The sequence below is a fragment of the Neophocaena asiaeorientalis genome, unplaced genomic scaffold (genome assembly GCF_003031525.2).
Source record: "Neophocaena asiaeorientalis asiaeorientalis breed wild unplaced genomic scaffold, Neophocaena_asiaeorientalis_V1.1 scaffold745, whole genome shotgun sequence".
In the NCBI taxonomy this organism is placed as follows: domain Eukaryota; kingdom Metazoa; phylum Chordata; class Mammalia; order Artiodactyla; family Phocoenidae; genus Neophocaena; species Neophocaena asiaeorientalis.
The window spans coordinates 80,902-101,075 of record NW_020175073.1 but is presented as its reverse complement, the minus strand read 5'-3'; the positions used below and the strand labels follow the sequence as shown (position 1 = coordinate 101,075).

Below are 20,174 nucleotides of genomic sequence, written 5' to 3'. Positions count from 1 at the left end.
GGTCCTTGTTGTTTACCTATTTTATATACAGTAGTGTGTATCTCTTAAAAGCACAACTGCTCTCGATACCAAAACCAGATAAATGCTCTTGATACCATTTCCCCTTGGGTGCCCACAGAGATGACACTACTTAATAGGATGAACACTTCCTTTGATTTTTTTTCTCCTATCTTTTTTTTTTTTTTTTTTCCTTTTTTGCGGTAAGCGGGCCTCTCACTTTTGTGGCCTCTCCCGTTGCGGGGCACAGGCTCCGGACGCGCAGGCCCAGCGGCTATGGCCCACGGGCCCAGCCGCTCCGCGGCACACGGGATCCCCCCGGACCGGGGCACGAACCCGCGTCCCCTGCACCGGCAGGCGGACTCCCAACCACTGCGCCACCAGGGAAGCCCTCCTATCGTTTTTTAAAAAGATTAATTAATTAATTTATTTTTGGCTGCATTGGGTCTTTGCTGCTGTGCGCGGGCTTTCTCTAGTTGTGGCGAGCAGGGGCTACACTTTGTTGCAGTGCGCAGGCTTCTCATTGTGGTGTCTTGTTGTGGAGCACGGGCTCTAGGCACACGGGCTTCAGTAGTTGTGACATGCGGGCTCAGTAGTTGTGGCTTGTGGGCTCTAGAGCACCAGCTCAGTAGTTGTGGCACACGGGCTTAGTTGCTCCGTGGCATGTGGGATCTTCCCAGACCAGGGATTGAACCCGTGTCCCCTGCATTGGCAGGCGGATTCTTAACCACTGCACCACCAGGGAAGTCCCTCTCCAATCTTTTGATCTCTGTTTTCGACATTCTCCTCACAGTACACCCCTCAGTGAGCTTCACAGATTAGGGCTGATTTATCCAAAGGGCAGTGGAGATAACAGCAGTGTGTGTGGTCCACGGAATTTTCAAGGGCCCCCCAAATGTTTGAGACCTGAAAAATGTTCTCAGGTCCAAAATATGAACAACAACAGCAACAAAAGCTGTGCAATCCAAAAAATTTATTTCGGGACTTCCCTGGCAGTCCAGTGGTTAGGACTTGGCGCTTCCACTGCAGGGGGCATGGGTTCGATCCCTGGTCGGGAACTAAGATAACATAAGCTGTGGCATAGCCAAAAAAAAAAAAGGAAAAAAATTATTTCAAAAGCAAAGTTATACAATTCAAACATTTAAACAGAAACAATTTAATGTAGGATGTTGGGTGTATTTTAATAGGTTTGATGTGAGCAGAGCATGTCCCTCCAAAATAGTGAGAGCCTGGGACATAGATTCAAAACAGCCCTATGTGGGGTTTTTGTGATGGGGGTTTAAAGAGCATGCACCTGTCTAAAATGACAGCATCCTATCAAGTCATACAATGGAAAGTAATTCTGGGAAGCAGTGGATGTGAAGGGGACAGGCAATGATCTGTCCTCTCTCTCTCTCCCTCTCTCTGTCTCAACACATTGTTAGTTGATTGGGGACTGTTTTAGATAAGGTGTTTGCAAGTCAGTTTAAAAGACACATATTCTCTTATTGACAGATGAAAGGATTTTATTATTCTAAAATAGGATGGACTTGACTGGTATCTGATCACTCATTAATTCCCAAAGGAAGGGCCGCGTGGCAACAGTTTTACAGGTGTCACCATTATTAGCTGTCTTTCATTTTAACACGTCTATAACTAGCAACTCCATGCAGGTGGTTACCTCACCTGGTAAGTCTTTCATTTTACATCAGATTTCCTTTGGAAAGTATACCAGGAAGTTGCATTGCTCAAAGCTAGACATTCTGCAGGAACTTTCTCAAGATTTTTTTTTTTTTTTTAATGGTTGAGACAGGTGTTTGGTTACACATACTTTAAAGTCCAAGTTAAAATGTCTGTGACCAGGCTCCATGTTGAGGTTGGGGTGGCCTAGAGCATGGGGTTCCAGGGCCCTCACTGCCTCCAATTTGATCTGTTTTCCCTGATATAATTTCATGTGAAAAAGAGAAGGAGGGGGGCAGAGGGTTTCCTGTGCTAAATGATTGAAAACCAGCATTCTGTGGCCTGGAATGGCCTTTGCCTTCCGGAAGGATATTTTATGTTGAGGGAACTTCCTCTGTGATTCTTTTTATTTATTTTTCTATATTTATTTTATTAAAGTATAATTAATTTCTGTTCTACAGCAAAGTGATTCAGATATATATACATATATATATATGTATATATATACACAATCTTTTTCATATTCTTTTCCATTATGGTTTATCACAGGATATTGAATATAGCTCCCTATGCTATACAGTAGGACCTTGTTTATCCATCGTGTATATAATAGTTTGCATCTGCTAATCCCATACTCCCAATGAATCCCTCCCTAACCCTCCTTGTGATTCTGATCGCCTCCTCTAACCGCCCCTCCATCTCTGGGAAGAGACCACTGGCTTTGAACTTGGGGCTTTCATTTCCGGTTCATCCACTCTAAGAATCATGGCCCTGACCACGCCTGTGCCTGCTATTCCCTAATTTCTGAGCAGAGCTGGGGTCTGCGGCTCTTCCTGCATGCAGCTTTGTCAGGATCCGTTTTCACAAAATAAGGTCAGTCTCCAGTTGCTCATGCGACTGGAACATCTAGACCTTCCCCTGAGCAGCACTTAGTTTGTGGAGGAGCTTAACCTCACCCACTGCCACTCAGTTATAGGCATAGGCTTTGGAGAGAATGAGGAGTACCCTTGTAAGAAAAATGGAGAACTACGTAGCGTCCAATTTGAGATCATACCATAGAGCTGATAGAAGGAACAAAGTGACCAAGGCCTGGAGCCCACCATTTGGAACCATTTTCTGAGCAGTTCCAGGGTGACTCAGCTTGCCCTGAATCCACAGTTGCACTAGAGGGCGGTGACATGGTGGCCAGGACAGAGGTGGGTTTAATAAAAAAGAATGGAACTTCCGCTTGGCTAAGGCCGTATTCTGCCTCCATCCTGGATCTCATTATTTCACATCTTCTCAAGAGTATATTTCTGAATTTTCAAATATATGGAGGCTTTCTAGTTATCTTTTTGTTATTGATTTCTAGCTTAATTGCATTGTGATCTGCAAACACACTTGAATGACTTATTTTGTGTATTCTTTAAGAACCATCATATGGTCAAATTTTGTAAATGGTTGATGGTGCTTGTAAAGACTGTATCGTAGTTGTGGGGTTCAGTATTCTACGTGGGTCTATTAGATTACTAATTCTGTGGTTCATATCTTCTATATTTTTCCTGTTTTTTTTTGTTTAATTCTATTGACTACTGAGACAGATGATTGTGGATTTCTGTCTTTTCCTCGTAGTCTTGTCTATTTTTGCATGAAATATTTGAGGTTGTAATTAGGCTTCATACAAACACAGAATTATGATACCTTCCCAGTGAATTGAACCTCCTTTAAAAAATAATTTTGTAACATCCCTTTTCATCTCTAGTAATGCTTTTTGCCATAAAGTTTACTTTGTCTGCTATTACTATAGCTATCCCACTTTTCTTTTGCTTAGTTTTTTTTTTTTAGTTGGGATATAGTTGTTTTACAATGTTGTGTTAGTTTCTACTGTACAGCAAAGTGAAGTAGACTTCCCTGAGCTATATAGCAGGTTCTCATTAGTTATCTGTTTTATACATATTAATGTGTATATGTCAATCCCAGTCTCCCAATTCATCCCACCCTCTGCTTTTGCTTAGTTTTGCATACTATATCTTTTTCCATCATTTCTTTCAACTTTCCTAAATTTTTATTATGTTCTTAGATATGTACCTTATAAAAACATAGTGTAGGATTTTTAAAAACCATTTCTAACCATGTTTGTTTTTAATTTGGCCACTGGCTCTATTCCCAGGAACTGTATTTACTGATTGGTTTAGGTTTTAATCTGCCATCTTACCAAGTGCTGTCTGGTTTTCCCATCTGTCTTATGTTCCTTTTTTTCTTTTTCTTACTAAGTTTGGATTGAGTTTTTTATTATTCAGTTTTTTAGAGGTTACAGCATGCATTCTGATCTTACCAGAGTGACTTTAATTGATACTTTTACCTTCTTCATAGATAATGCAAAGACTTGGGAGCTTTACTTATCAACTCCTGATTTTTATACCATTATGGTCATATATTTTTAACTCTATACATACATTTTAGCTCTAAGTCATTACTACTATTTTATAAAATAAATTAAATTTATCCCCATATTAGCCAGTTTATTGCTCTTGACTCCTTTCTGCATGTCTGTTCTTCTATCTTCTATCATTTCCCTTCTCCTTGAAGAACAGCTTTTAGTATTCCCTCAATGTAGTGGTTAATGCTCTCAGTGTTTGTTTATCTGGATATGTTTTTATTCTTGAAGATATCCTTGAAAGATATTTTCATTGTGTGTAGAATTCTAGGTTGACAGATATTTTCTTTCAGTGCTTTGAAGATATCATTCTATTTCTTTTGACTTTTATTGTTTTTGTTGAGAGCTGTCCATCTAATTGGTGCGTCCTTGTAGGTAACTTGTCTCCTTTTTCTTTGATTGTTTCTAGGCATTTTGCTCTGTCTTTGGTTTTCAGCAGTTTTATTCTGATGCACTCAGGTATTGATTTCCTTTTATTTGTCTTGCTTGAGGTTTGTAGGCAATTGAATATGGAGTTTGATGTCTTTCATCAGTTTTGAAAAGTTCTCAGTCATCAAATACTACTTCTCTCCCATTCTTTTCTCTCCTTCCAGGACTCCAATTACACATAAGTTAGGCTTTCCCATATAATCTTCTAATTCTCTACCCTCTTTTCTATTCTCCATCCTATTGTTTTCATGTGCTTTATTCTAGATATTTTCTTCTGCCCTATCTTTTATTAAATCTCTTGTCATCTGTGTCTATCCACTTTTATAACTACCCATTGGGTTCTTAATTTCAATTATTTTAGTTTTAGTTCTTAAATTTTCATTTTGTACCTTAAAAAATAGCTTTCTGTTATTCAGTCGTGTTTTTCATCTTCAATAACAGAGTGAACATGATTTAAAAAAAATCTTTGTGTGACAACTTCAATATTTGCCCACCCCCATTGGTCTGTTTCTATTGTCTATTATTTCTGTTGGTTTCCATTCATGTTGTTGTGTTTCCCTGTGTACCTGGTTATTTTTTATTGTGTGAAAAATTGTAATTACATACAATTGTTTGTAGAAATAACTTGTGACCTAGGATGACCTAGGATGAGACATGATTTTTTTTTGTTGGTTGCTTTAATCAGGTGCTTGGGGCAATAACAATGTGCCATCATGTCAGTCCAGGCTCAGTAGTTGAGATGATTTATAGCTAAGTTGTAGACTTTGTTAGAGTCAGCTTAGTTTGGTCACCTTTCCTTCTATAGAGCAGCTCTTGGGAACATTTTTCCCCAAGGAAATAGTCAGAGATGAGCACACACATGCCCAAAATGTATATCCAAGGCTCTCTACCTCGATATTACAATGTTTGTAAAAATAAAAGCTTAGAAGCAAATTATAATGGAATAAAATGTTAAACAATTTTTTAAATTAATATTATGTTTGGAATAACATTTAGTATTTGGGAAAACACTTGCTACATAATACAAAGCAGAAAAAGCTGGATATAAAACTATATATATTCAGTATCACTGCAGTTTTGTAAGCACACACATATATAAAGAAAAAAGTTTGGAAAGTATCTTACCAAGATGTTAGCAGTGGTCATATCTAAAATTACACTTTGATGATTTTTATTTTCTTTTTTATGTCTTTCAAATCCTCTACAAGGAATGTGTATTACTCTTATAGTCAGGAAATAAAATCAAGTTAATACATTTTTTAAAACAGTAGTTCACAGGAAAGCAATGTAGTCACAATGGAGCAGATAGACTACAATTTACAATGTCTGACTGCTTGGGGAAAATTTCAATGTCAGGAAATCTTCTCCATTAAAAAAAAATCTTAATGAAGTTTCAAGTTGCATATGGTACAGAGAACTGCTTATTGACAGCCTCTGCTCTTGAGGTGCCCAAGGTGTATAACAGAAAGTGCAGACAAACCCAAGAATGTCAGGACAAGAAGAAGACTAGAAATAAGACACGGGAAAAACCACAACAACGACAACATGGAATCTCAATGTTGGCAAGGCACCTAGAGACCGCCTGGCCCAATCCTTAACCCGTAAGAATTCTCTCCTACAATTCTCTCCTCTCTGCTGCATTTGACTTCTCAAGGTTGTTCCTTGGACTTTGCTAAAATGCCTTAAGTGACAGGTTTATTACTAACTTTTAAGGCAGCCATGTCCACTGTGGGATAGCGCCAGCTGTGGGAATGTTAGTGAGTTACTGGCATGAAGCAGGGACGGGCATTTTAAGGTGAAGTTAAACAGCAACGGAGGGGAGATCCTGTTCAGCTCCGGGCCTCTGTGATTGGCAGTTTCTGGCTCCCTTCAGTTCCCAGTCTGACCATTTGTGCAAAACGTTTCTGTTGGTACAACAGTGTTTGTGGTCAGATTCATCTTTTGTTTAATAAACAGAGATGTGTGTTCCCCAAAAGTAATTTTAAGCTAAGGTTTTTGGGAAATAAGCTGCATGTTTGCAATAAACACTCGGTCAATTTTTCTTCTCCAGTTCTGTCCACATGAAACTCAAAAGGACCAGGTAGCCAAGTGAGAGATTGTTGGTCCTCTCTTCCCAACATCTAACTTCTCTCCTCCCTGGCCTTCCAGTCTCTTCTATGACTTTCCTTCACTCTCTCTCTCATTTTCTCATCTCTCCTGTCCAGGCTGCCCAGAGCCCCTTGGGATCAGCAAAACCAACCCTGGGTCAGGAGTCCTGGATTCCAGTTTTCATGTAGTCACTTCCCGTGAGACCCTGGGGGAGTCACATCACCTTGCCGATGATGTTACCCAAGAAAGATGATGGTCGTCTCTCTGGGAGGGGGATACAGGGGGGAAAATCTAGGGAAATGCTGCCTTCAATCCTGTGTGGGAAGACCTTTGTCTGGGGTCCTCCGGACTCCCCAGAGGGGATAAATTATCCCCAGAAGGGGTTTTGCTCCATATGGTGCCTACACAAAGGAATATTAACTCCCGTGAGAAACAAACTGGGAAGCTACAGGGATGAAGCGAAAACCCTGTGTCCGGAGCCCTGGGTTCTGCATCCAGCTTGGTCACTGATTAGCTGTGTGACCTTAGGCAAATTCCTTCACCTCCCTGGGCTTGTTTCCTTACCTCTGAAGTAAAGGGACTGGATTAGACCTCTAAGTTTTCTTCCAGTGGCACGATTCTATGACTCTGTGCTCAGTATTATATATTAAATGGAGAAAGAAGAGAAATGAGGTAGTAAAGTCTTTTTTTTTTTTAAGAAAGTAGAGGTAGAATCATGCTGAAAAGAAACTCCCTAATAGAATTTAGAGTAAATATTATTACAGAAAAGGTGAATAACTGGGGAAATGCTCCCCAGTGAAAAACTTGGAGAGGTGATGGGTAAAGTTGGCCAGTGACAAACTTAGAGGCGTTCTGTTCTCTTCATGATGAAATTTTATTTCCCTAAATCTCACTCCCAGTCAGCCTGTGACTTGAAGTGAAGACAGGAATGAAAGGGATGTAAAGTAGTTCTGCTCTGGAGAGAAAGGAAACAGAGACAAGACCAAGGCATGTTGAGGTGGAGAGAAGGGAGCCGGAGGGTGCCATGATGGAGGGTCTTTTCCTCGGGAACGAGGTGGCCATGTGCTGAGGCAGGGAGGTGGGATGGGGTGGAGGGTGGAGGAGGAAGTGGCTGTCCCTGGGAGGGCTCTTTCTCTCCGGGTGTGATCTAGAGGATGGAAAGCTATAGAACCACAGTGAGGGCCAAATGGACATTGGATGGCACCATCGCACCCTGAGACCCATCACTGGAGAAGGTCCGAGGCTAGGAGGGAGTGGGGATGCTCACGGCAGGGGACGGTCCTGGCTCCAGCATACATAATATCATCCTCAGTGTGCTGACAGCATAGACTCGTGAGCTCATGAATGTTACTGTCAACAAACTGCACCTAATCGTGTGTGTGTGTGTGTGTGTGTGTGTTTGTGAAGCTGGATGTCATTCTCTCTCTTTTGAGCAACCTCAAATCATTCTCTTTCTATCTCCAGCACTTTCTCTGTTAGAGCCTGTTGTGAAGGCTCATGGATGGTGAGCTCAGTGCCTGGCCTGTGGTGGACAAGTGCTAGGTAAGTGGATGGGAAAATCAGTTCTTTGAATGAAGGTGATCTGGCTGGGATTCAGTTTAGAAAAATTAGACACTGTTTTAGAAAAATCAGGTTGTTGCAGCTTACCTTTTTTGGAATTGCTGACGTAAATTTCTTGCAAGGGTTTTGGCTTGCTTTCCACCTACCCCTTTTCATTTTTTAAATTATGTGGCGATCTCCTGTAAATTGATCTTGTACAGCTGAACATGTGGTGCTCCCAGTATCGTCCTAATGCCGGGTCCAGGGCTATGAGAACAAAGGAGGCCCTTTGTTGAAAGGAATGTCCACTTTGAAGTGCTGTAAATCAAGTGTTCCCTCTTCAGCTCCTCAAGAGACATTTTATAGACAGTCCTCAGGGCACGAAAGTGTCTTGCCAGAAACCTGCACAGACAAGTGTATAGTGGCCGCAGCTGGCATTGTGCCCCAGACTTGTCTAGAGAATGGGGACTGTGGTATTAAACACTCGGTATCAAAAACAATGTTCATTTGGATAATATAGGGGATTGATTCTGCTCTAAGAACGTAGTTTCTCTCAAGACCTAATGCCAAATTTAAGTGTTATTGGGGATTCTGAGAGTATATTAAAAATATATAGTATTTAATGATTAATAGGAGAATTACTTGCATTTTTTTAAAAAGTCAGTGACACAAATAATTAAAGAAATGCGAGTGTCCTATGTGGCTTTGGTAAATCTTTTAGCCTCACAGGCCTCCACTCCAGTGAGTGGATTGGAGTAACTCTCAGTCTCTTTTCTACCAATCACTGCAAAACCCTTTTAGGGCCGGAGCTGGGCTTGGTTCTTCTCTCAGTCTCTCTCTCCTTCCTTCACTGTGGAGATTTACAGTATGGCTAGAGAATTCAGGAAGTTTACTTTGGTTTTAGACTAACTGGGCTGTGGTTGCTAACACCTTCTCTTTCAACCTCGCATGAGTCAGCAGTGCTATGAAAAGTTGCCTATAAAATATTGAGCTCAATCAGGAAACTTCCAGAGAAATTTAAGTGATATCCTTGTATGGTTCAAAGTGATTGTCTCAAAGGTGCTTAGTGGGTGAGAAAAAGTAGAAGCTGCTATTTTCTAGAGTGCAACTAGAGCTCACAGAGTTCTCTTGGATTGTCAACTGTCTCTGCCCTTAAAAAAATAAATGAAACCTCCCATGATGCTTTATTTTCTCATCAGCTCCTGCCCTGGTCCCTCGTTCCCTTTCATTAGCCTGATATTTTGAAAGAATTGTTGTTATCTACCTTCTCTTCACCAGCCGCTGACTTCCCAAGTCCATAGTCTACTTTGAATCCTGCACCTTTCATTCCACTGAAGTAAGTCCATTGGGGTCATCAGTAACCTCCAGGTGCTTCGCAGCCCTCCTCTGGCATGACCAATCCATGGTTCTTGAGACACTTTCTTCTTTAGAATTCTCCTTCTTTGGATTATCCTTCTCCCTCTCTGTTTCTTGTCCATCTACTCTGTCCTGTCTTGAAACCTTGAGTTCTCCCATGCTCAGGCCTGACTTTATTGCTTCCGCCTTCTTATGGGCTGAGTTGTGTACACCCCCAAATTCATATGTTGCAGTCCTAACTCCAGTCCCTCAGAATGTGACCTTATTTGGAAATAGGGTCTTTGCAGAGGTAATTTGTTAAGATGAGGTCACACTCATACTCAGGTAGGCTGGGCCCCTACTCCAGTATGTGTGGTGTCCATGTAAAAAGGGGAGATTTGGACACAGACACATGCATGTGAAAATGAAGACAGAGATCAGATGATGCTTCTACAAGCCAAGGAACCCTAAAGATTGCCAGCAAATCACCAGAAGCTAGGGGAGAGGCATGGACCAGATTATCTCTCACAGCCATTAGAAGGGCTGATTTAACCTTGCTGACACCTTGGACTCTAGCTTCCAGAACTCCTAAATGATAAATTCTGTTGTTTACACTACGCAGTTTGTGGAACTTTGTTCAGGCAGCCCTAGCAAGCTAATATACCCCTCTGTTCTCTCCCCAGGCCAGTTCCAATGTTTTGGTCTAGGTGGCCCTTTATACCCTTAAAAATTATTGAGAACCCCAAAGAGCTATGGCTTATGTGGATTCTATCCACTGATATTTATCACACTAGAGATTAAAACTGAGAAATTCTAAAGATACTTAGATATTAGCTCATCTAAAATAATATGAAACCTGTTGTATGTTGATATCATATATAGGTTAATGAAAACAACTCTATTTTCCAAAACAAACAACAATTTAGTGAGAAGAGTGACAATTGTTTTATTTTGCAAATCTCTTGAATGTCTGACAATAGAAGACAGCTTTTGTCTTTTGTATCTATTTTTGCATTCAATCTGTTGCTATTTGTTATTTTTGTTTGAGTACATAAAGTCTGGCCTCACATAGATATATAGTTTCAAAAAGGGGGAAAATGTTTTACCGGCTTTTTCAGATAGTTGTGAATATTTTCCTTTAACACTACACCAAAACTTAACAAGTAGTAATTTTTATTTTCTTTTTAAACAATATTTATTTATTGGGCTTCCCTGATGGCACAGTGGTTAAGAATCCGCCTGCCAACGCAGGGGACACGGGTTCAAGCCCTGGGCCGGGAAGATCCCACATGCCGCGGAGCAACTAAGCCCGTGTGCCACAACTACTGAGCCAGCGCTCTAGAGCCCGCGAGCCACAACTACTGAAGCCCGAGCACCTAGAGCCAGCCCATGCTCCTCAACAAGAGAAGCCACCGCAATGAGGAGCCTGCGCACTGCAATGAAGAGTATCTCCCACTCACCACAACTAGAGAAAGCCCGCGTGCAGCAATGAAGACCCAGTGCAGCCAAAAATAAATAAATTGATTTTTAAAAAATTTATTTATCTATTTATTTATTTGGTTGTGCTGGGCCTTAGTTGCAGCAGGCAGGCTCCTTTAGTTGCAGCTCGAGAGCTCCTTAGTTGTGGCTTGTGGGCTCCTTACTTGTGGCATGCGGGTTCCTTAGTTGTGGCATGCATGTGGATCTAGTTCCCTGGCCAGGGATCGAACCCAGGCCCCCTGTGTTGGGAGCACGGAGTCTTAACCACTACACCACCAAGGAAGTCCCTTAAATTAGCTTTAATACCGAATATTTCCCCAGGTCGTGAGAACCTGAAATTCATTTGGGTTAGTTTCTATTATATTTCTGAGAGTTTCTGTAAGCACTTATTTGTTTAAGCCAATTAAATAGAGCTCTTTTACAAATTAATTTTGGCCATACCATCTGGATATAGACAGACACAACCAGAGATCTGATAGTTTTCATTTTAAAACTGTAGTCATTGGTGGACTTCCCTAGTGGTGCAGTGGTTAAGAATCCACCTGCCAATGCAGGGGACATGGGTTTGATCCCTGGTCCAGGAAGATCCCACATGCTGTGGAGCAACTAAGCCCATGTGCCACAATTACGGAGGCTGCGCTCTAGAGCCCGTGAGCCACAACTACTGAGCCCGTGTGCCACAACTACTGAAGCCTGTGCACCTAGAGCTGGTGCTCCACAACAAGAGAAGCCACTGCAATGAGAAGCCCGCACACCGCAACGAAGAGTAGCCCCTGTTCGCTGCACCTAGAGAAAGCCTGTGTGCAGCAACGAAGACCCAATGCAGCCAAAACAAAAACAAAAACAAAAACAACTTTAGTCATTTGGGATTTCCCTGGTGGCACAGTGATTTAGAACCCTCCTGCCAATGCAGGGGGACATGGGTTTGATCCCTGGTCCAGGAAGATCCCACATGCTGTGGAGCAACTAAGCCCATGCGCCACAACTACTGAGCCTGTGCTCTAGAGCCCACAAACCACAACTACTGAGCCCACGAGCCACAACTACTGAAGCCCATGTTCCTAGAGCCCATGCTCCATAACAAGAGAAGCCACCGCAATGAGAAGCCCGCGCATCACAATGAGGAGTACCCAGCTTGCTGCAACTAGAGAAAGCCTGCGCACAGCAACAAAGACCCAATGCAGCCAAAAATAAATAAATAAATTTAAACAAATAAATAAAACTTTAGTTATGAATTGGTGCACTACAAAACTCACTAGTTTATAAATAACAGTTGGAATAAATTAGATAATTAGATTACTTGCTCAGTTGGCTAAAGTCTTTTATAGCCTATGGAGAAGACTTTTAAGATCTGTCTTTGCCTTTGACAAGCAATTTTAAGGGGGCTCTTTGGGCAAGAGGGTCCTTTTAGAAGTTTGTGTTTAAAACGGTCTCTCTCCCTCTTTTTTTTTTTTTGTGGTACGCGGGCCTCTCACTGTTGTGGCCTCTCCCGTTGCGGAGCACAGGCTCCGGACGCATAGGCTCAGTGGCCATGGCTCACGGGCCCAGCCGCTCCGCGGCATGTGGGATCTTCCCGGACCGGGGCACGAACCCGTGTCCCCTGCCTCAGCAGTCAGACTCTCAACCCCTGCGCCACCAGGGAAGCTCCCTCTCCCTCTTTTTTTCTTTTTAGTTTTGGGTTCTACTGATTGAGCTAAGGCTGCAGTCTCAGGTGATATGGCTGTGTTTATATTTCATTGAAATGATAAGATTTATAACTTTATTAGACAGAGAAAGAAAATGTATCCATTATTATAAGTCTTAGGATGATGATTATTTAAAACATTTTTAAAGTACAGGACATTTTCTTTTCTGATATCCTGATCTTTTATAATATCTATAATCATTTTGAGAGGAATAGGTGAGGCCTTGGGGCTGGTGAAGGTAGGTGGGTAGTAATAGTTTGTAGGAGTTGTAGAGATTTGCAAAACAAAAACAGTTGCTTCTAGTAGCCCTTGAATATTGGCTTGCAGCTGATTTATTTTCTGATTACTTGTGGGAAGGCCTGGGGAATTGCTGAGGCGCCAGGGCAGGTCTTTTCTCTTGTCCAGAGGGCTTAGTTTTAAAAGGGTCTGCCAGGAGGGAGGTTAGAGGGGAGGAAAGGAGGAGGAAGGAGATCCGGTGGAGAAGGAGAAGGGGGGGGTTCTTGCAGATTAAAAAAGAGGAGTTTGGAAAAAGGTGCATAAAAGGATAGAGAAGATGCAGACTTTGGGAGGGGGTAGGAGGGGGGCAAGAGAGTTCATTCAACTGATTTTTCAAGTTTAGAGACAGTCTGAGTCAACTTTTCATTTACAGCTTGGAGGGAAGCAGTTTTCTTGATATTACATTTAGAGGCCTCCAGACACTAATTAAAATATGCTTCCTATTATTTGTCTGTTTCTGAAACATGTTTAGTCATGCATGAAGATAGACTAATTTGGGAATTTTGAAAGTTCACCATTTCGGCCAATGCAATGTAAATCATCCCAGCTTAAATGGACCCATTTTGATAAGTAGTTACAGGATGAGGGTCCATAGATGTTAAACGTAAGGCCAGCAGGGGTTTCTGGGGTTGGGTGTGTCATCTTTCTTTGAATTTCTCTCTGTAAGAGCTTCCCATTATTCCAAATACTCGTGGAAACATGAAACCCACATCTCAAGACAGAAAAATAAACAAACAAGAAAACCCCATTCTCAGAAAGGGAGCGGGGCTAGTGTCGACACCAATAAAACCCCCAAATAAAGGCCTGAAGCTCAACCGGAAGGACCCTGGCCAGGAGACCTGATGCAGCTGAAGAGACGGCTGGACACAATGGGTCCGTGTAGGTCCTTACACCAAATCTGAGGAAGTGCCGATTGCCACTGAATCTTGCCGGCTACACCAAGTATATTCATTTTAGAAACAGAAAATTTTAGAAACAGAGACCTGATTGAAATAAAAAGGTGTTGATTTGGGGTTTGTTAGGACTGCAGCTTGGGAGACACAAATTCAAGAAGCACGTGAATTGTGTTCTGCTGGACTACAAAATGGGGGAGACTTAGGCAAAAATGGCAAGGTCACAGTGGTTTATCAAGAATTACAATCGGAGCTGGCAAGAAGTAAAGGTGCTTGTTGACTAAAGATTGGTTGGAGTCCAAAATGGTCGCATAGTTACAAGGGGAGACCTTGAGACCATAACGCTGCAGCCGGCAGGTGTTGTTTGGAATAGAGCTGGTAATGTCCTTGGATCTGGTATAGTTCAAAGAAAGTTCAGGTTCTCGGTGGTACAGAGACATGTCTGAGACCAGATCCTCAATTGTCCACCTGGCTCCATTTTTGTCTGCCTGAGCTGTGATCACTCCATTATAATTTCAATTTGTCATCAGTACTATATATACACTCTCACAAAATACTTTCTCATCAACAGTGTACCAGGAAGAGATTTCCTTGTCAGTAGAGTGTTTTTGGTGCTGTTTTCATAGCTGCGCTGTATTTTTTCACACAGCTGCATCATAACTTATTTAACCAGCTCTGTAATGTTGAACATTTACATTGTTTCTAACTTCTTAAGATCTTTTCCCCAAAGTTTTGCAATTTGTTTTTATAAAATGATGTATGCCTATCACAAAAAGATTGAATAATCAAAGATTCGTAGCATGACAGCTATAAAGGCTGCATCATGCTTTTCACCAATTACAGTGTGAGGACAAACCACTTGCTCTCACTGAAATCATTTTAAAGTTCTTCCTGACAAACTAGCTTCCTCTCTTGTCCATTACTAATCCTTTCTTCATGCAGCTTCCAGAGTAATTTGTTTTTTATTGTATTTCTTCCCCCCCCAGTCTTCATACTTCTTTTTCATGAGGAAATTCTCTGTTCAAACAAAAAAAAATTATACAGCAATGCCATAGATAAAGGTGTTGCTCAGGATGAAGCAGGGCATCTTGACTCTTCCTTTCCACTTCCCCAAAATGGGACCTGAAGAGGGCTGTGCAAAATCCCTAGGGTTCTGTGCCCCAGTTTAAAAACCACTCATCTGGCTCAACATCTTCATTTTGCAATGAGGGAACTGAGTCTCATGGTGGGGACTTATCGTTTGAAGGTCGCTCAAATCTCTTGGGCTAGCTTGATCTAGAACACACATCTCCAAAATTTTTCTCTGCTCTCTCTCTTAGGATGCCACCTAAGTACAAGTCATCTTTGCTCTTATTGAAATCTTAACAAAAACCAAAAAACTTCTCTTTTGAAATAATTGTAGATTTCACTGAAAGTTGCAAACATAGTACAGGGAGGTCTCCCGTTTCCATCACACAGTTTCCCCATTGGTTACATCTTACATAACTATAGTACAATGTCAAAACCGGGAAACTGGCAATAATATAAAGAGTGTATGTGGTTCATTTTATCACATGTATAGATTCATGTAACCAGCGCCACAATCAAGATATTAAACTATCCCATCACCACAGAGTTCTCCTTCATGTTTTACCCCTTCATCGTCACACATACATGTCACCGTCCCTAATCCCCTGCAATTATTAATCTGTCCTTCATGTCTATAATTTGTGTCATTTAAAGAATGTTATATAAATGGAATCATCCGGGGACTGCACTGGTGGTCCAGTCATTAAGACTCTGTGCTTCCATTACATGGGGCACGGGTTCGATCCCTGGTCGGGGAATTAAGTTTTTCACTAACATAATGACCTTGAGATCTACCGGAGTTGCGTTTATCAATAGTTTACCGCTTTTAGTGCTGAGTAGTAGCCTATTGTATGGATGTATCATAAGTAGGAAATTTTGGTTGTTTCCAGGTTTTGGGATGTTATAAACAAAGCTGCTATGATTGATGTACAGTTTTTTTGGGAACATAAGTTTTCATTTCTTTGGGTAAACGTCCATGAGTGTGATTGCTGGGTTATAAAGAAAATGCATGTTTAGTCTTTAAAAAAACTGTCAAACTATTTTCCAGAGCGATTGTACCGTTTTACATTCCCACCAGCAATGCATGAGAGATCCAACTTCTGTTCCTTTTTGCCATCATTTGGAATTGTCAGTATTTATTATTCTGGCTCTTTTAATAGATATATACTGATACTTCATTATGGTTTAAATTTGAATTTCCCTAATGGCTAGTGATGTTGAACATCTTTTCAAGCGCTTATTTGCAACCTGTATATCCTCTTTGGTGAAATGTCTTTTTATGTCTTTGGCCCATTTTCTAGTTGGATTGTTCAGTTTTTTTCCTGTTGAAGAATGAGAACTCTATAAATGCTAGATATGGGTTCTTTATCAGATATGCGGGTTGCAGATATTTTCTTCCAGCCTTTCTCTTGTCTTTTCATCCTTTTAACAGGGTCTTTTTGTTCAGCAAAAAGAAAAAAATTTAAATCCATTTTATTCTTTTTATGAATTGTACTTAGGTGTCCTGTCTAAGAACTCTTCACCAAACCCTCAGTTCTGGAAGTGTTCTACCGTGTTTCTTCTAAAAGTTGTAGAGTTTTATGTTTTCAACTTATCTCTAAACCATTTTGAGTTAATTTTTTTAGAAGTTGTGAGACAATACCATGCAGTGGTTGTAAACAAGGATTCTGGTGTCAGATGACCTGTCATAAGTGACTGTGTGACCTTGGGCAAATGACTTAGCTTCTTTGTGCCTCTATTTCCTCATGTGTAGCATGAGAATAAGAACACTGCCAACCTCATAGAGTTATTAAGAAAATTAAATGGGCTAATACACGTATTTTTTTTTAATTGACTTATTTTTGACTGTGTTGGGTCTTCGTTGCTGCGTACAGGCTTTCTCCAGTTGTGGCGAGCAGGGGCTACTCTTTGTTGTGGTGCGCGGGCTTCTCATTGTGGTGGCTTCTATTGTTGCTGAGCGCGGGCTCTAGGCGTGTCGGCTTCAGTAGTTGTGGCTCGCGGGCTCTAGAGCGCAGGCTCAGTAGTTGTGGTGCACAGGCTTAGTTGCTCCATGGCATGTGGGATCTTCCCGGACCAGGGCTCGAACCCGTGTCCCCTGCATTGGCAGGCGGATTCTTAACCACTGCCACCAGGGAAGTCCACATGTAAAGAATTTAATTGTGTTCTACAGCCATGAGAACAATGCCCAGCACATGGCAAGCACTCAATAGATACATTAGCTATTGCGATGATGTCATACCCCTGCTCTTATCTTGGGGTTCCTGCTGCCTAGAATACCCTTCTAGCAGCTTCTTTTTGCAAAACTGGCTCATTTAAAAAATTTCCGCACCTCAGCTCAAATGCCACCTCCTCTCAGATGAGAGAGCTCTTCCCTGACTGTCTAAAATGATCTCGCTTCATTTCTCTAAAGCCTATCTTCCTTTGATTACACTTTTCATAATCCTCAATATCTTGCTAACTTATTACTTGTTTACTGTTTGTCTCCTTCCATCTGGACGTAAGCTTCATGAGGGGAAGACCTTGTCTCTTATCTACCACCCTATCCTCAGAGCCCAGAACTGAGTGGCACATAATAGACTCTCAATAAATATTTATTGAATGGATGAAAGAGTTCAGGTCTTTTACAATTACATGCTTATTACAGACAATATGATTGTAGTTAAATTTTGGTTTACATCCTTTTTTTTTTTAGGATGAACTTCCCAAAGTGGGATTATTGGGTCAAAGGACAAGCAAATTGACTTTCAGACAGATTGTACTTATTTATTTATATTTTTTGGTCTTGCTGCGTGGCACATGGAATCTTAGTTCCCCGACCACGGATCGAACCCACGTCCCTAGCAGTCCCTAGCAGTGGAAGCTCGGAGTCCTAACCACTGGACAGCCAGGGAGTTCCCCAGGTTGCACTAATTTAGCGTCCTGCCAGTGTCATATGAGCCTGCTGGTCTTCTGCACCTTTGATTTGGGGCTCTAGGAGAAAAAATAGCAAACCTGAAAATAACCTCTCCCTTCTATATTTCCACATGTTAAATAAATATCTAAGATCCTATTGTATTTTACAGATAAGGACACTGAGGGCCTGGGGCGAAATAGCTTCCCCAAGGTCACACATGTTAAAAGGCAGAGATGGGCTCCTGACCCAGGCAGTTTGGATGTTGACTCTGCTCTTAACCATCAAGATGTACTTTTAATTTTCTTATTTTTTTGCGGTACGCGGGCCTCTCACTGCTGTGGCCTCTCCCGTTGCGTAGCACAGGCTCTGGACGCGCAGGCTCAGCGGCCATGACTCACGGGCCCAGCCGCTCCGCGGCACGTGGGATCCTCCTGGACCGGGGCACGAACCCGTGTGCCCTGAATCTGCAGGCGGACTCTCAACCACTGCGCCACAGGGAAGCCCAGGATGTACTTTTTTCTCTATATGCTTCTCAGTGACTCCTGGGCACCAGGACCTTTGGGAGCTACTGTTCCACCCACTGACCCTGACCGGAAGACACAGCACTCCCAGCTGGGGTGAAGAGCAGAAGGGAGGTGGGCAGGGGGAGGGGCAAGAAGAGGGAGGCACTAATTGGGGCAGGGGCTTGTCTTGCCTCCGGAGCTTATCTGATGGGAGAGGCAGAGTCAACACTGATGATGCCTCGGGAAGTTTTCAGTTCTCATCTTCCTGCTCTGCTTTGCGAATCCAGAGTTCAGTCTTTGAAGCTTTGCCCAGGTGACTCTGGACTCTTGAGTGGATCTGCCCTGTTGAGATGGGTGGGTGTGGTCAAGTTTGGCTTCTTAATACCCGTCCTCCACTGCGCCAGGGGCAAAATTGCTGCTTTTTCTTAGCTGATTGTTTCCAAACTGCCTACACCCTGCTTCTCTCTGCTTCCTCCCAGGCTAAAGTTAGATTTTTCACCCTGTGTTCTCAAAAGCAATGGTTCTAATTTGATCATACACAAAAATCACCTGAGGGGCTGACTAAAAAGGCAAATCCAGACAACCTGGGAAATGTGAACACTGATGGGATATGTGATATTAAGGAATTATTGTTGAATTTTAGGTGTGACCATAGTATTTTGTGTGTGTGTGTGTAACATACACACGGAAGAATCCTTATCTTTTGAATATTTTGATATTCAACTATTTTGAAAGAAAAATGTGATGTATGAGATTTGCTTCAAAATAGCCCAGAGTGGGTAGGAGAAGTGGGTGGGAATTAGATGATACAAAATTCAACAACTGTTGCTGCTGACTGGTGTGTACACGGGGGGTTCTTATACTATCCTCTGTACTTGTGCAGATGCTTGAATTTTTCCATAACAAGGTGTAAAAAACCAAAAAGCACGCTCCTCATTCTAGGGTACATTTTACAGGCACCCAGGGCCTCGGTGAGGGATCTGCTCACCTCACAAAGTGAACTCAGGTGGCCCCTGCAGAGAAACACATCTAATAGGCTCACTCTTCTGCCCCTCACCCCTCCACCAGATAAAAGGGAAAGACAGCAAACCTCAGTAGGAAAAGAATAAATCTCTCAACTGGCTCCTTCTCTTTACCTGGGTCACCTGGAAGCTGAATTTTAGCCATAGGCTATATAGATGGATTTGTCTGTCTATTCTCCTTTGAAAGTTAGTGTTTTTGAAATTGTTGGTAGGGTAGTGAGTGTGTGTGTTTGTTTTTCCAAAACCATTTTTAAATGTTATTTCATTTCTCCACCGAAAAGGAGTGTTTTAATGTGCGCAGTAGATACGCAGGAACTTGTCTCTGGGGCCCTTCTGAGGCCTCGAGCAACCTCTTCCCAAACCCTCCGCTCACTGGGGGGTAGGTTTCTTCCTCAGGGAAGAAAGTCACCGCTTCCTGGTGGGGCCCCAAGGTCATGGCCGAGGGCACAGGTGGGGCGGGGAGAGGGAGGGGGTTTGAGCAGGGCCGGCCGGCGGAGCAGGTTTGTCCTAGCTCCGGACAGGTCGGTGTTGGTACAACAGAGCCGCCTCCCGGCCTCTGCGGGCGCCCGGGGAGGAGAAGCCGCAGGAGGGGCTCGGCGGTCGCCGCAGGGAGGTCGCCCGCGGAGTCCCCGGCCGGGCTGGTCCCATCCGGCCCGCCGCTCGCCAGCCCGACACACCCGGCCCGGCCGCTGCGGCCCGTGCTGCCAGCTCGGGGTCCGGCGAAGGAAGCCGCGGGAGACCCGCGCCCAGGACCTGCTCGGACAAGGCTGGGTAGGAAGAAGGGGTCTCTACCTTGTGCTCTTTGGTCTGCAAGAAGCTAATGTCTTCCGTCTCGTTTCTATGAAAACATCGCCGTAGTTACCAGAATTAGCAGGATGAAAAATTCCTTCAT

General features: G+C 42.7%; 1 protein-coding gene across 5 annotated transcripts in view; it reads left to right on the top strand.

Annotated features, from left to right (window-relative positions):
• ATP6V0A4 (ATPase H+ transporting V0 subunit a4) overlaps positions 1-20,174 on the top strand; it is a 72,509-nt gene that overhangs the window by 3,308 nt on the left and 49,027 nt on the right. For 3 of the 5 annotated variants that reach the window (XM_024764071.1, XM_024764069.1, XM_024764067.1), the window contains exon 2: positions 8,054-8,131. The exons of 1 other annotated variant lie outside the window; for it this stretch is intronic. The gene's annotated coding sequence lies outside the window, so the exon portion shown is untranslated. Of the gene's footprint in view, positions 1-8,053; positions 8,132-19,907; positions 20,054-20,174 lie in introns of those variants that run through there. One more of the 5 variants, XM_024764068.1, reaches the window with a different exon arrangement.